The sequence below is a fragment of the Sylvia atricapilla genome, chromosome 17, assembly GCF_009819655.1.
Source record: "Sylvia atricapilla isolate bSylAtr1 chromosome 17, bSylAtr1.pri, whole genome shotgun sequence".
Classification (NCBI taxonomy): Eukaryota; Metazoa; Chordata; class Aves; order Passeriformes; family Sylviidae; genus Sylvia; species Sylvia atricapilla.
This window is the reverse complement of record NC_089156.1, coordinates 7,249,822-7,262,772: the sequence shown is the minus strand read 5'-3', so window position 1 is coordinate 7,262,772 and position 12,951 is coordinate 7,249,822. Positions and strand designations below refer to the sequence as shown.

Sequence of the window (12,951 nt, the reverse complement as noted above, 5' to 3'; positions counted from 1 at the left end):
CTGCCAGCCGTGTCCTGGGGGTCCTTTCCAAGTCAGACTTCTTTACCTGTCAAGTATAAGGCAAGAGATTAAGGTGTATTGTTCACCTCAGTATATTGTGATGTTTCTCTCCAAGGCCGAAGATCAGAAAGTTACTGTAGAGGGGTTTTGCTAAAGAATAAAAGCAAAGCCCCAAGGAGGGTTTTGCAGGTCTGGCTTTTTGATCTAGCACAAAACTTTGTTCAAACATTGAATGGTTTGAAAAGGATAGAGGCTTTTGCTGGTTTTGTAAAGCTAGATCTCAAAATCCAGGGCAGAAGACAGGCTCAGTGCTTAGCCTGTCCCATCAGGCTCTGGAACTGATGCAATGTTCCTGAAATCCCCCATAAAGCAGACAGAACCACCCTGCTCCTTGTCATCCCCGGAGGCAGGGGGTGCAGGGACAGGGAGGATGTTCATCCTGCCTGTCCTGCAGCTGCAGGGCTGGGGTGCCAGGGGGGCACAGAGCACACAAAGCAGCAGCATGTGCCTGCCATCCCAGCGGCTCCCAGGGGTGCTCAGTAAAACCACGGGAATCGGACTTTTCTCTCCTTTTATTAGTTACAAATGAAATTTCTCTCCTTTGAAGGATTCCTACCACCTGTTCCTGTCAGCCAGCAAGATTTGCTTTAGAAGCTCGTCTTAAAAAAGGGAGAAGGGAGGGATGTGGGGTATTTCAGGAGCCTTGAACCACTGAGAGTTTGCCTTTGGAGACTCACAAGGGAAGAGCAGGAGTAGGGAATGCTGTAGGGAGGTATTAAATGAGGCCCTTTTGTTTCATTCCTTGTAGAGCATGAAAATGCCCAAGGCATGAATACTCTGTTCAGATTATTCTTGAACATTTAAATGTCTGTTCTGGTAATTTATAAAATGAAGGGGAGGGAAATGCCTTACACAAGGAAGAAAAGGGAGACCTTTACTGGCATCCAGCACTGGTAACTGGGGAGTTGTTTTCTGCTGCTGTGGGAACAGGGGGGGAAGGTGGATTTATCTTGTGGATGCAGCAAAGCTTTAGTCCCCAGAGATGTGGTGTGGCATCGGAGAGGCTGACTGCTCCCTCGGTGTCTTTTTCCTCCTTTCATAAGGGGGAATATCTTTGTTTCCTTCCTGCCACTCGTGGCTGTGTTCAGTCTTAAAAGAGGACAGGATTTTTCAGAAACATGCAGCACCCAGCATAAGGGGAATCTGGCTTTGTTTTTAACAAATTCATGGGAAGAAACATACTTATTCAGAGCAGGTTCTCCAAGCCTCTGGCAGGCTGAGAGCTCGTTGGGAACAGCCCAGCTCAGAGCCAGCCTGCCTGTGAAACAAAAGGCTGAGGAGAACCCTCTTAAAAACACAGGAATACTTGCTGTCTGTGAGAGATTGTTCCATAATTTCCCCTGCTTCCCATCTCTGTATATAAAATAATGGGTGCCTTGTCCCTCCTGGCCTTATTCCTGTTTGTGAAGTGACCATAAGGAAGAATATGATAGCCCAGTCATTGCCATTAGCCATGAGCATAACCTGTAACAAAAGCCCTGTTGCTTGTGTTTTTTCTTGTCACAGTTACCCCCACTGAGGTCCACAACCCCAGCATAGACCACTGCTACTGTTTTCTGTCTTCTGGAACACTGACAGAGCAAAGCAAATATAGGTCACTTCTCTGTTAGGGTGAGGAATCAGAATGGTGTGGGTTTTATTACTTTCAGATATTTGGGCTAGAGGCTCTCATGCTGTCAGAGTTGAATCAACTCTCAGCCAGTTTGCACGCAACATATGTGATAGATTTTGCAAATGAATATGTTAATGTGGGAGGAGATGGTTTTCCCTGAAACCAACCGCTGGCACTTCAGAGTGTTGTCCTCAAAAACAAAACCAGATTGTGTCCTCAAAACCAAAACCAGTGGCACCAGCCCTTGGATTCTGCCCCTTGAGAGATGAGGCATTTCATTTGCAATTGTTGAATTGATTAACCATTTTGAAGTCCATTAGAATAACTGCATTTCCCCTCCCTGCAAGGATCTAGGATGTCATCTCTAGTTAGTTTAATATGAGCAGAAGTACCTCAAACCACTGCTGAAGGGCTGAGATGAGGAACTGCATCATTGCACTTCCCTGTGAGCCTCTTTGGTACAGAAGCTATGAGTTGCTTCTTACTGTGCTAAGATTTCTTATCAGTTGCAAATACTTAATATTTCTGAGCCTTCCCTCGTGCAGAGGGCAGCACTCCTCCAGCCTGTGGGAGCTGGAGTTGATGGGGAGCCAGGTAGAGATACAGAGGCTCAATTCTGACTTCACGGAAAACTGCTTGAAAGGAAATACAGATATAATGAGTGAATGATGTTGTCTACTGTGCTAACATGGAGTGGAAGCTCTTTAAGAATTAGCTTAGACCCCACTTTCCTCTCCTAATGTGTAAGAATCTGGGAATACAGGAATTTGCCAAATCCAAGTAGCTGCTTAGTACCGGACTCTGGGCATGTTTGTGTTTGTGCAGTTCGGAAAAACTGTGACATGGAGAGGACTTGAAGGAAAAACTTAGAGTGATTTCAGTGGGATTGTTGATACACGTGGCAAACATGTAAAAACAAGAATATGAATTATGCAGCAATTACTGTCTTGGAAAAGTATCTGCAGGCTAAGCCCGCATACTTAACTTGTCTCTTTTCTTTCACTCAATCCTGAAATGAAAATGTGCAGCAGTTTCAGACCAGACCATTCCCGTGATTATCTTTGCAGAAGTCTGAGCCTGTACTTGTTTGTTGCCCAAGACAGAGGTTAGATGTGGCACTGTCTGTGCAATTCCAGCTCAGAGGGTAATGTGGGGATTGTGAGAGTTGTGGCTCTTCCTGGGAAGTGGGAAAGCTCAGAGCTGTGTGCTGCTGGGGCTCCTGCAAACCCCAGGCATCAAGAAAGCCAAATGCCTCAGTCAGTAGAGCAGTGAATACTCTCCTGAATGACTTCCTTCAGTGCAGTGAGTAGTCTCATGCATGTCACAATCACGAGGGTTTTTCCATGGCCTTGACAACCTGCAGCAGATTCCATCCAGCAGCCTTGTGGAAATTGTTGTGCTTGATGATCTTTGCAGGGCCACTGCAGTGGGTGTAAAGGGACCCCAAGGAGTCAGTGGGAAGAGGAGTGTAGAGCACACATTAGGGTTTGCAAGAGCTGAGTGACTGTTCCAGGCTTTTTGCACATCCAGGCTGGCATTGCAGCAATCCATGCTGCCTTGCACCCTCCAGCCTCGTAAGACTTTTTTCCACAGCCATAAACCCTCACACAAGAAGAGATTCAAGAGTACCTTTTCATTAATAGGGTGTGATTCCGTTGCAATGCACGGCACAGTGTTCCTCTGTTAGGTCGAACTAGATGCCAGATCATACATTATCCTCCAGCATATCCAGCACTAAAATATTTCCAGAATTTCTACTGCCCATTGAAGAATTCACACTTCATCAAAGGAAAAAGCTGGAAGGAGCTTTGCAGCTGCACTTCACACACTGAGATCATGCTGAAGGAGTTTGCCTTCTGCAGTGCAGTGAAGTGGTTTTTTTTCTTTCCCTTATTGCATACCCCAAGCCACTCTTTCCTGTTTAGAAGGAAAAACCAATCATCCCTCACATTTTTCTTCTTGAGCATTCTGCAAAGCCGTCCTTCAGATGCTGTTGCATTCTCTAAGTGTGGTTCCTGTTGAACCATATGGGACAGAAGAGATTTTTCAGAAGATGCAACACCTTCCAATGTGAGGAGTGGAAACACCATCACAAAAAATCAAGGATTGAGAGCTGAAGTGAAGGAAAGCTCCTCCATTCTAGAACTTTTGTTATCAGTAGTTCATAACTGTGATTCACGTTAAGCACAGTCCAGTTTTCTTGATAGTGGGTGTGTTTAAAGGAAGAGTGAACTTCTTCAGTCTTAAAAAGCAAAAGGCCATCTGTGACTCCCTGATGCTGTTTACAAATGTTTTTTGCCTGTGCTGTGCTGTCAGTAGCTGTATTTATTCGTTGCTCACTCTGTGAATTAAAATGTTGAGGCAGCTCCTGACATGCTTTTCCCAGCGCATCCCTTTGGAGTGAATTTTTGGTTGCCATAGGGACCAAATCCAAAGGGCACACACCATTCAAAGAAAATGTTTCCTGATTAACAACTTGCAGCTTGTCCCTTAAATATTTTAATTATCCATGATGCAACTGGAAATGTGGTTGGATGTATTCAGTCTGTTAGTTTCAATATCTCAATTTTTTCTTAAGATGCCATTCCACCAGCTCAGGAGCTGGATTTTGACCATGCAAAGAGGAGTGATGCCTTATTGCTTTTAAACCTGCAGAAAATTCTTCCAGTTTCTCTTCATCTTGACCCTACATTCTCAGCCAAGTTAGTGGAAAGAGGTGCTACTTCAAAACTGCTGGTAAAATGGAGGCAATTTTACAGAATCACAATTTTTACAAAAAACAGCTGAACTTGTTGGTTTAGGGTAGTAATGTGCTGCTGCTGAATCCATGAGAGGGGTCTGCCTGAAAGGAGCCTCCTTGTGCCTGGGAATGAAGAGGGAGGGCAGTGGGAGAATGCACAGCATGGGGAGCTGCTGGTTGGAAAGCAGTGACCCCACTTGACAAGCACTCGATCTCAAGTGTTGTTTTCACAAATTATGAGCATATTAGCACTAATGTGACAGCAGCTACTGAGCTGTGAGGGCTGGACGTAACAAATAAACAAGATGGGATTTTGCTAATTTGTGCATGGTCGGTCACTCCTCTCGGTTCCTGCTTAGCAGAGACTCTGTCTGAAGTTTGCCCATGAGGGAAACATTTCTGCAGGGTGAAATGCAGCACAGCCTTGCATTCTCACATCTCCAGCCACAACATCAGGTATGGGCCTCACTCAAGTTACTGAGGCTGTTTCTAAACAGAGCTGTTTGCCACTCTTTAGGCAGGAAGAAAACTGGGTTTTGGGCTCTTTCTCCCTCTGCTGCAGCAGGGAATAGATCATCTCCCTGCCTGCCTTTTGGTGAAAGCTGCCTGGTGGTGGGAAGCCATGGTGAGACCCCAGCAGTAACACTGCCCCTCTGCCTGCTCTTTTCTTGTGTTGCCTGATCTGGTCCATTTTTCCATGCCAGCAGCAAAGGGAAGCGGGTAGGCAGCAGCCAGCGCCCACAGGCTGAAGGGTAAGGTATGAACTCATCTCGATTAGCTCTGTGGTGTGGGTCTATCACCGCTTAATTGGCTGCCAATAGCTCCCCTAATGAAGGATGATGGATTGGGCTCCAGGGCTGTGGGAAGAGACCAGCCTGTCAGAGGCAAGGATGCTCAGAAAAACATCTCTCACCTGGAAAGGATGGAGACCCAAAAGCTTGAGCACGGGCAGTTCTTCTTTCCTTGTATCAGGACAGGCATCAGTTGGCTTCCAAGGCAGAGATGGGGATTTCTGTGACCCTGCATACGCTTGGCTGGTTAGGGCAATCATCTGTTCCCAGCAGAGATGAGCTGGTGTTTCAGAATGTTCCTTCTTGCCTTTTTCTGGTTTTGGTTAGCGAGTGCGCTTTCTCAGCCAGACGTTGACTTAACTTCTCCGGGCTGGAAGATCCGAAAGGTCATTCCCGCTCCTCCGGAACAGTCTCACTTTCTGATTTTACTTTAAATCATTCTTTGGGAGTTTGGAGCTCTGATGTCATTTAAAAAAAAAAAAAGAATCAAAACCTTCATAAGACTGTGCAGATGAAACAAAATTGTTGTCTTAGCCCACACAGGGTATTATGCAGCCTGGCAGATCCCTTCCTTGTAGCAATAAGAAAAGGATTTGGCATTTAACCTCTTGAAATTAAACCAGAGTGTGAACTTCAATAGTTCAATCTTATCAGGGCTTTGCTAGAATAACAAATTGTGAAAAAATGTAATCATGTCTCCAATGTGACCTTGGCAGATCTGCCTCTGTGATGTGAGAGATTAGGTAACTCTAAGCAGATGTCTGTTTATTTTGAAAATAATAGTTATAAAATCTTTCTTTTCCCAGTTTGTTTGCACTGCCTGTGAAGGATATGACAGAGAGAATTGTGGTCTGCATGAAGCTCTGTGTTACAAGCTGCTCTATTATGCTGAGCAGTAATTGCTCTTGGAGGTTTGAGTTATCGATCTATTGGTGGGGGTTCAATTTCAGTGTAAAGACCTGTGTTCATGATTTAATTGGAGTGATTAATAACTCACTCGCAGGCTAGATGGGAATCAATATGGATTTCAAACAGCAAAAGTAGTACATTTTCTCTGGTAATATAGTAGTTGATGGTTTATTATTTGCCCTTGTTTGACTAATTAAAACCAAAAGATTCCTTGGTTTATAGCAGTTCGGTCTGTTTAAAAGCTTACAGCTGGAGTTGAGGATGTGTGCTTGCTTGCTTTCATATTGGGGGAGTGTGTTTTTAAATAACTTCTTTTACCTTGTTGCTTTTCTGTCACTCAGATTAGGTGTACCAGAGGCCATCATGCATTAAAAAACAGAACAAGACAAACACACCTTTAGTGTACAACTACAAGAAGCTTTAGTAATGTTTTCTGGCCGGGGAAGTAGAGTGGCTCCTACGTCACTGGTTTGTAGGCATTCAGCATCTGCTTAGGAGCAGTGCTGAAGAGGTTTAACCCATTTGATCCAGCATTATAGCCCTGGATTAAAAAGCCTGTATGAAACTTTCAATCTCATTACAACGCCAGCATCCACAGTAGGTGATTTAGCTGCAAATCCAGTTCCAGCTTTGCATTGAGATACTGCCAGAAGCAGCGTTGCTAGGAAAATGCACTGTGACTTACTTTGGGGGGATTTGAATGGTGATCCTTCTTCTTTATGCTGTGGCCCCAATCCTTGTGTTTGGCACCCATTTTCATTCAGTTCCTGCAGCTTCGGTGTGTCATCATGCGTGCTCACAGCTAACATGCCTCGATAGAGCATGCAAAGCTCCCAAATCTCTAGGAATAAAACATCCCATTAAAGAACCATAGAGCAGCCAATAGGCATCAAGTCCATAGATCTTACTGCTGTTGCTCCTCATTTTCTGCAGGAGGGGGTGAAACCTTTCTGTGCTTCAAGCTTTCTCAACAAAGGCTCTCATCTACAGAGCTGGCTGAGGAAAACGTTCAGTGTAGTGCATTTGAATTTTCTTTTTGGCTTGTAGAGTCCAGTAAGCTTTCTGGTGGACAGCAGTTTCCTGTGTTCAAATTAATCCTAGTGATGGCATTACTGGGGTGGTGGTGACCCATGCCTGGCCAGAGCTGGCTCTGGGGAGTGCCCACAGGGTGTGTCCTTGAGGGTGCAGCAGCCAGGAGCTCTGCCCAGGTGTGCCCCTAACATGGAAATCATGGAGCACCTCAGCCCTTCATTCTTGGGAGTTGCTGGCTCTGTGATAAAAATGAGAGCTGCTTTCCATGTCATGACATTATGAAAATGACTTGAAGATATTTCACTTTTTAAACTTGGGCGCTTCGGGTGGGAGGGTGGGGGAAGACTTGGAAGTTAATTCTGAGGACCAAGCTGACAGCTTTTTGCCACTGTTGCTTTCTTCTAGGTTGAAAAGCTGAAGGCTTGTTACAGCCCCAGCATACAGCAATCTAGCAGGTTAAATGACTTGGGCAACACAGTTTATTAAAACTGGCAAGTGCTCGCTCCAGTTCTCTTCCTGATAGTCAGGGCTGCCTGGGAGAGTAATTGATAGTGGCAGCTGTTGGGAGGGTGTTTCAGATTGCAGCGGGGCGATGTGACTTGACAGACAGCTCTGTACAAATGAACTGAGTGATAGGGGACGAGTCCAGACCGGGCTGGGAAGCTGCTTCCCACTTGGCCTTGGGAACGGGCTGTGGGAGCCACGCCGGGAACAAAGGCTGGCTCCTCAGCATACGGGTTCAGAGCCAGGCACAGGGGTCTGTGCTCACACTCACATTACTTTTCCCTGTGAGAAAACACTGTAAATTTTTGTGGAAAATCCACCAGGAGCCCGTGATATTCAGAGGAGCCCATGGCACAAGAGAACATTGTTTTGTCACAGCCTAATACGTAGTACTGCTGTTGTGATGGAAACGTGGCCTTTGCTTCTCAGTAATGTTAAAAATCATCGTGTTGCACACCATGGACCCTTCCAGAAAGTAGTTTATGTGCATATCCCACGTCTTTATGTCCTATCTTGAGCTGATTTGCATTAAAATAGATGGAGGAACTCTGTGCCCCCTTTGTTGGGGACCTTCTGTGCTGTAGCTCTGCTTGCCTTACCTTTGAAAACAGCCTAATGACTTAAAGTCTTAAGTAGTGCTCCTCTCCTAAAATGCAATGTAAAAGCCATTTATATAAAAGCAAAAGCCATCTAGGGATAAAGAATTAGCACTTAAATATTGATTTTCACTTGTAAGCACTCTACCAGCATCAATGTTATCGCTGTCAATGCAAAATGCTTTATTCTCTCTTCTGCTTATGATATGTTCCATATCCACAATACATTATGCAGCAGTCTAAAAGTTCAATTTAAAATAAAATTGAAAAAACAAACCAGCAAACAAAATGAAGAAAAACTACAAATGGTTACTGAGGTTCATTTAGTTATTTGTTTTGACCTGCTGCCTTAAAGTCTTGCTCTTCTTTACTCGTTCCCCTTGCTGATGCCTCAAAACTCTTCTCTGGGACTCATCAACTTGCTCTGAAATTCTCAGCTTCTTGCCATGTATAATTCCTGTGGTGGTGCTTTTGTAGCATTTCTTGCTGGAATATGGAGCAGGGCTCCCCATAGCCAGTCTGGCCTGTGTCTGTTTTCAAGGATATGTACAGGGCGGATAGATGGGCTACAGATGGTGGTTGTTGTGTTTCTTGGGAAATTGCCATTGGTAAAGATGTCATTGATGGATGTAGGAGAGGAATTTCTTTCTCACATCACCCCATCACCCTTGCTGTTTGAATGCAACAAGGGAGACTGCAGAGGGAGGCTGCAGAAAGACGTCTGAATGACTCCACTTTTCTTTTTTTCAAGAGACAAAGGAAAGGCGTGCAAGCAAGATTAGATTATTTCCAATCACATTGTACGTGTGTTGACAGTCCCCTTTCAGCAGCAACCAGCAGCTTGCAAAGAGCAAGAGGCAGGGCTGGAACTGCTGTTGCCCTAAGTACTGTTTGTATAACGCAGTAACTGCTTATTGGAGTTCTCAAAGCAGCCTTTACATGTTTAATCCCTTGCACTTGAGCTACTCTTAATCAGCTTGAAAGCAAATTCCTGTAACAGAAAGGTTTAATTTGTGTCTGGGACTTTCTGTATTGTGCTTAGCCTGCAATGCCGTGTAGTTACACACTGGCAGGCATGTCACTCTGTGCAGCCTTGGGGATGGGCAGTGCAATTATTCCAGTCACAGATTCAGAACTCAGGAAACTTTCAGATGGGGTCTTGGCTGATGGTCTCTCAGCTTCGGGTAACTCCTCCTGAAGCACGTTTTATACAGTAATTTAAGCTGTTGTTGACTTTGGGGTTTCCCTTAAACTTCACCTCCAGTTTCTGCAGATTTACACAGCAGGAGCTAAAGCTCTCTGTGCTTTTAAAAATTAAGTTTTCTTCTTTACAGGTTGAAGTGGGACTTGGATGTAGCCCAAGACGTAGGGAGGTTAACATTTTGCAACACTCCAAATGAACAAATCAGTCGATCAGGGAGGCAAGAATTACTAATCCCAGGTTGTTGGGGTTTTTTTTCTTGTTAGAGCAGTTGCAGCCTTTTCTCCCCTGTCTCTCACACTCAGTCATCATTCATCTCTGTGAGATCAAGACATGTTTCACTCTCTGTTCATTTAAGAAAACCTCTCAATGGAAGAAATCCAAGGTGTTTGGTTAGAAAATAAACAGAAGTTGGCATGCTCAAAAGGGGTAGCGCTCTGCACGGTAGAGAGTGGCAGATGTGATCCAGCCTTCCCGTAGCATGGCTGGAACATGAATCATTACAAATGTCAGATTTCCTGTGAAGGGACAAGCTGAACTGACATGCGTTCAGGTTTAATTAAGGTTGAATTATTGGAGCTGACTGTCAAGTCTTAGGCAAATTGGCTCAGCCTGTTATCATTAAGCATGAAAATTACTCTAGGACTTGTTAAAAATAAACACATTTTTGCCTCTAGAACGTTGTGGGGTGGTCGGGTGGGTCTGTGTTTTTGCTGGGGCAGTTGTTCTCAGCTCCGTGGGTCCATCTGCTCAGGAGGACTGAATTAGGAGCCCAAGAACAGAAATCTCTGAAAGATCTCAATGCAACCTGATCCAGCTTGCACAAAAGGGGATATTTGGTTGCTTTCCTTGGGATATTTCCATATGTGAGCCTGGCCAGAGCTTGGGCATGCAGGAGTGTAGTTCTCTTAGGAGGGATATTCAAGCATCCTGCAGAGAAACTATAAAGTTTGAGATCCTGATCAGAATGGGCAACATCCCTCATTAAAATCATTAAGATGAACTTTCTGAGGGATTTCAGGAAAGATATCTCAGAGACTTCCATGTGTGCATTGCAGCCATCAGGACGAGAAATGACAAAGCCACCAACCACCAGGATTCCCGTGTGGTGGCTGAGAAGGCTTGGGGATTGCTCTCTCAGGTGTTTTTCCTCTCTTGCCCATGAATTCACATCGTATCTTTCCCTTCTCGGCGCTTCTGCGTTGGTGCAACATGGCTGCAAAAGGAGAGAAGATACTCCCACTCATGCCTGGAGCTTTTCTGGCGAGGGGGAAACTGGCATGTGGATATTTTCATTGCTGTTGAGAACGAAATGCAAAAACATTGCAGTGCTGCATCCTGAGAGGTGGAAGTTGGCAGCAGGAATTAGTCGTGTACCCTCGGTACTAACTAATACAACCAGGCTTGGCTGGTCAATTCAGTCAGCAAGGGAGCCTGAGCTTTTGCTTTGAGAAAATTGCAAATGAGAGCTAATGCTGAAACCACAGGGAATCAATAGTTGCACATAAAACTGGTCAAACAGCTGCTTTTAATGTGGGACTTTATTGATTTGTTTTGGATCTAATTGACTTTTTACTCAACTAACTTTTGTGGTGCCAGTGTGTTTTGAATATAGACCATTAGTCTACATTGCCTACAATTACACAATATGAAGTTTAACTCTGTAGGAGGAGGCCTGTTGGATGCAAAGAACTAATGGGCTCTGAGGAAACCTATGCTCAGGAATGAAACCCAATTGCTTTTAATGGGTAGCTCCTGAAAAATAGTGGAATCTACAGCTGTGAACACACTTGCTCCAAAATGCGGTGTGGGGAGCCCTGGCTTGACTAGGCAATGACAATTTTTCAGCTGTTAGCAGTAAAATCTGAGGAAAATATACACACATAGGTGGCATTATAAAAAATATAATGCCTAAGAGCGTTGAGAATTTGACTTTGAAAATAAATTCTAAATAGCATTGGAACCAAGTCTAGCTACATCTCACAACCAGGCTACCTGTGATGCATGAATTCATACTTGATAAAGAAATTCACTGAAATGAGAGGGTTATATTTATTGTAGAGAGTAATTTAAGATCTCCAGACATTGTGTCAAACCTGTAAAGATATATAAGGTGCTGGAAAGTACGGTGTTGATAGTACTTGCTGCTAGCCAAAACACTGGTGCTTGGAAAGGCTTCTGTTCCTGTTACTTCTGCTTTTGAGGCCCCAAGACCTGAAGACATTTTCAGCTGATAAATATAGTTCATATGTTTCCATTGGTCCTCTTCTCGCATTCTGAATTTATACATACACAGTGATGAGCTGGTTGATTGATCGATGGATGAGGGAAATGGTGCATTGGTGAGAGTGCAAGCAGAGCCAGAAGCAGTGTGGGAAGCTGCCTTTTATCTCAAGGAAGGAGATGCCATCACCATGTGGGTACAGAACATCAGCTGGTGTGCTGCAGGCTCTGATTCATCGCTGTCCTCCTCCCATCTAAGGCCAGCATGGTGGCACTCAGGCTGTGGAAGTGGCACTGGGGGCTCTGGCCTCACATGGGCTGGTTCACAACTGCTGGTCAGAGCATCTGCACGGCCAGAATTAGCTCATGGGGTGTGCTGTGAGTTATTCCACACCCTCCTACATCAGGAACTGGCTCGGTCCTTTGATGAGACGGGAGAATTTCAAAGGTGGAATTCGTTTGTGAGGGAGTTGGGAGCGTGTTATGAGTGTGGGGAGAGTCTCCTGCATGTCTGCAGGGCAGTGAAATGCAGGCAGCCCCCAGCACGTTTTGGTGGGTAACAAAAGGGTGTCTTCTAAAAGTCAGAGGTGCTGTTGGTGCACAGTGGGATGTGTGCCTGTGAAACACACCAACAACTTAAGGTCTTGTAGCCCATGAAGAGCTTTTCTTGTAATTGTGGGTATGTGTGCACTCAAGGATACACAGATTAGGGTGAAAAGGGAGTTATGGTGGGAGCTGAATTGCTTTCATGTTGGTCTTTTCTGTTGTCTTCAACCTTTTGGATACTGCTTGATCTGAAATCTCTCTTCTTTCCTCCCTTTTTCCTTTCCAGCCTTTTAACTCCTTGGGATGCTTTGTTTGGCTTAATTATGAAAAATGGCAATGTTAGGCTCCACAGAAGGAGTAATTCCATATGGAATTCTCTCTGTTAGGTGCATTGTGCAGGGTTGCAGCATTTTTGATAGTTTCAGCATCCTGAGCATACAGAATTTTGCAGTGTTTAGAGTGAGCAGGACTATATTTGGGTGCTCACTGAACTTCTGACTGGATTTTTCCAGCATTCTATGTTCTGTTCTTCCACACAAGTGTGTGGCCAGGGGACAGCAGCATCACAGCTTCTCTGCTGAGCTGTCCCATCCTTTGCTACAGAGATCCCAGGTAGTCTCCGTCCTAGAAGACAGGTAGAGTTATCATTAATAATTGCTGCTTGGGCCATGGTGCATTGTAGCTGGAGTTGACCCTAAATCTGATGTGGGATACTGTGAAAGGGCATTGAAAAAATG

General features: G+C 44.7%; 1 protein-coding gene across 18 annotated transcripts in view; it reads left to right on the top strand.

Moving 5' to 3' along the window:
• Positions 1-12,951, top strand: part of FBRSL1 (fibrosin like 1) — a 502,004-nt gene that overhangs the window by 461,354 nt on the left and 27,699 nt on the right. The gene's annotated exons all lie outside the window — the stretch shown is intronic.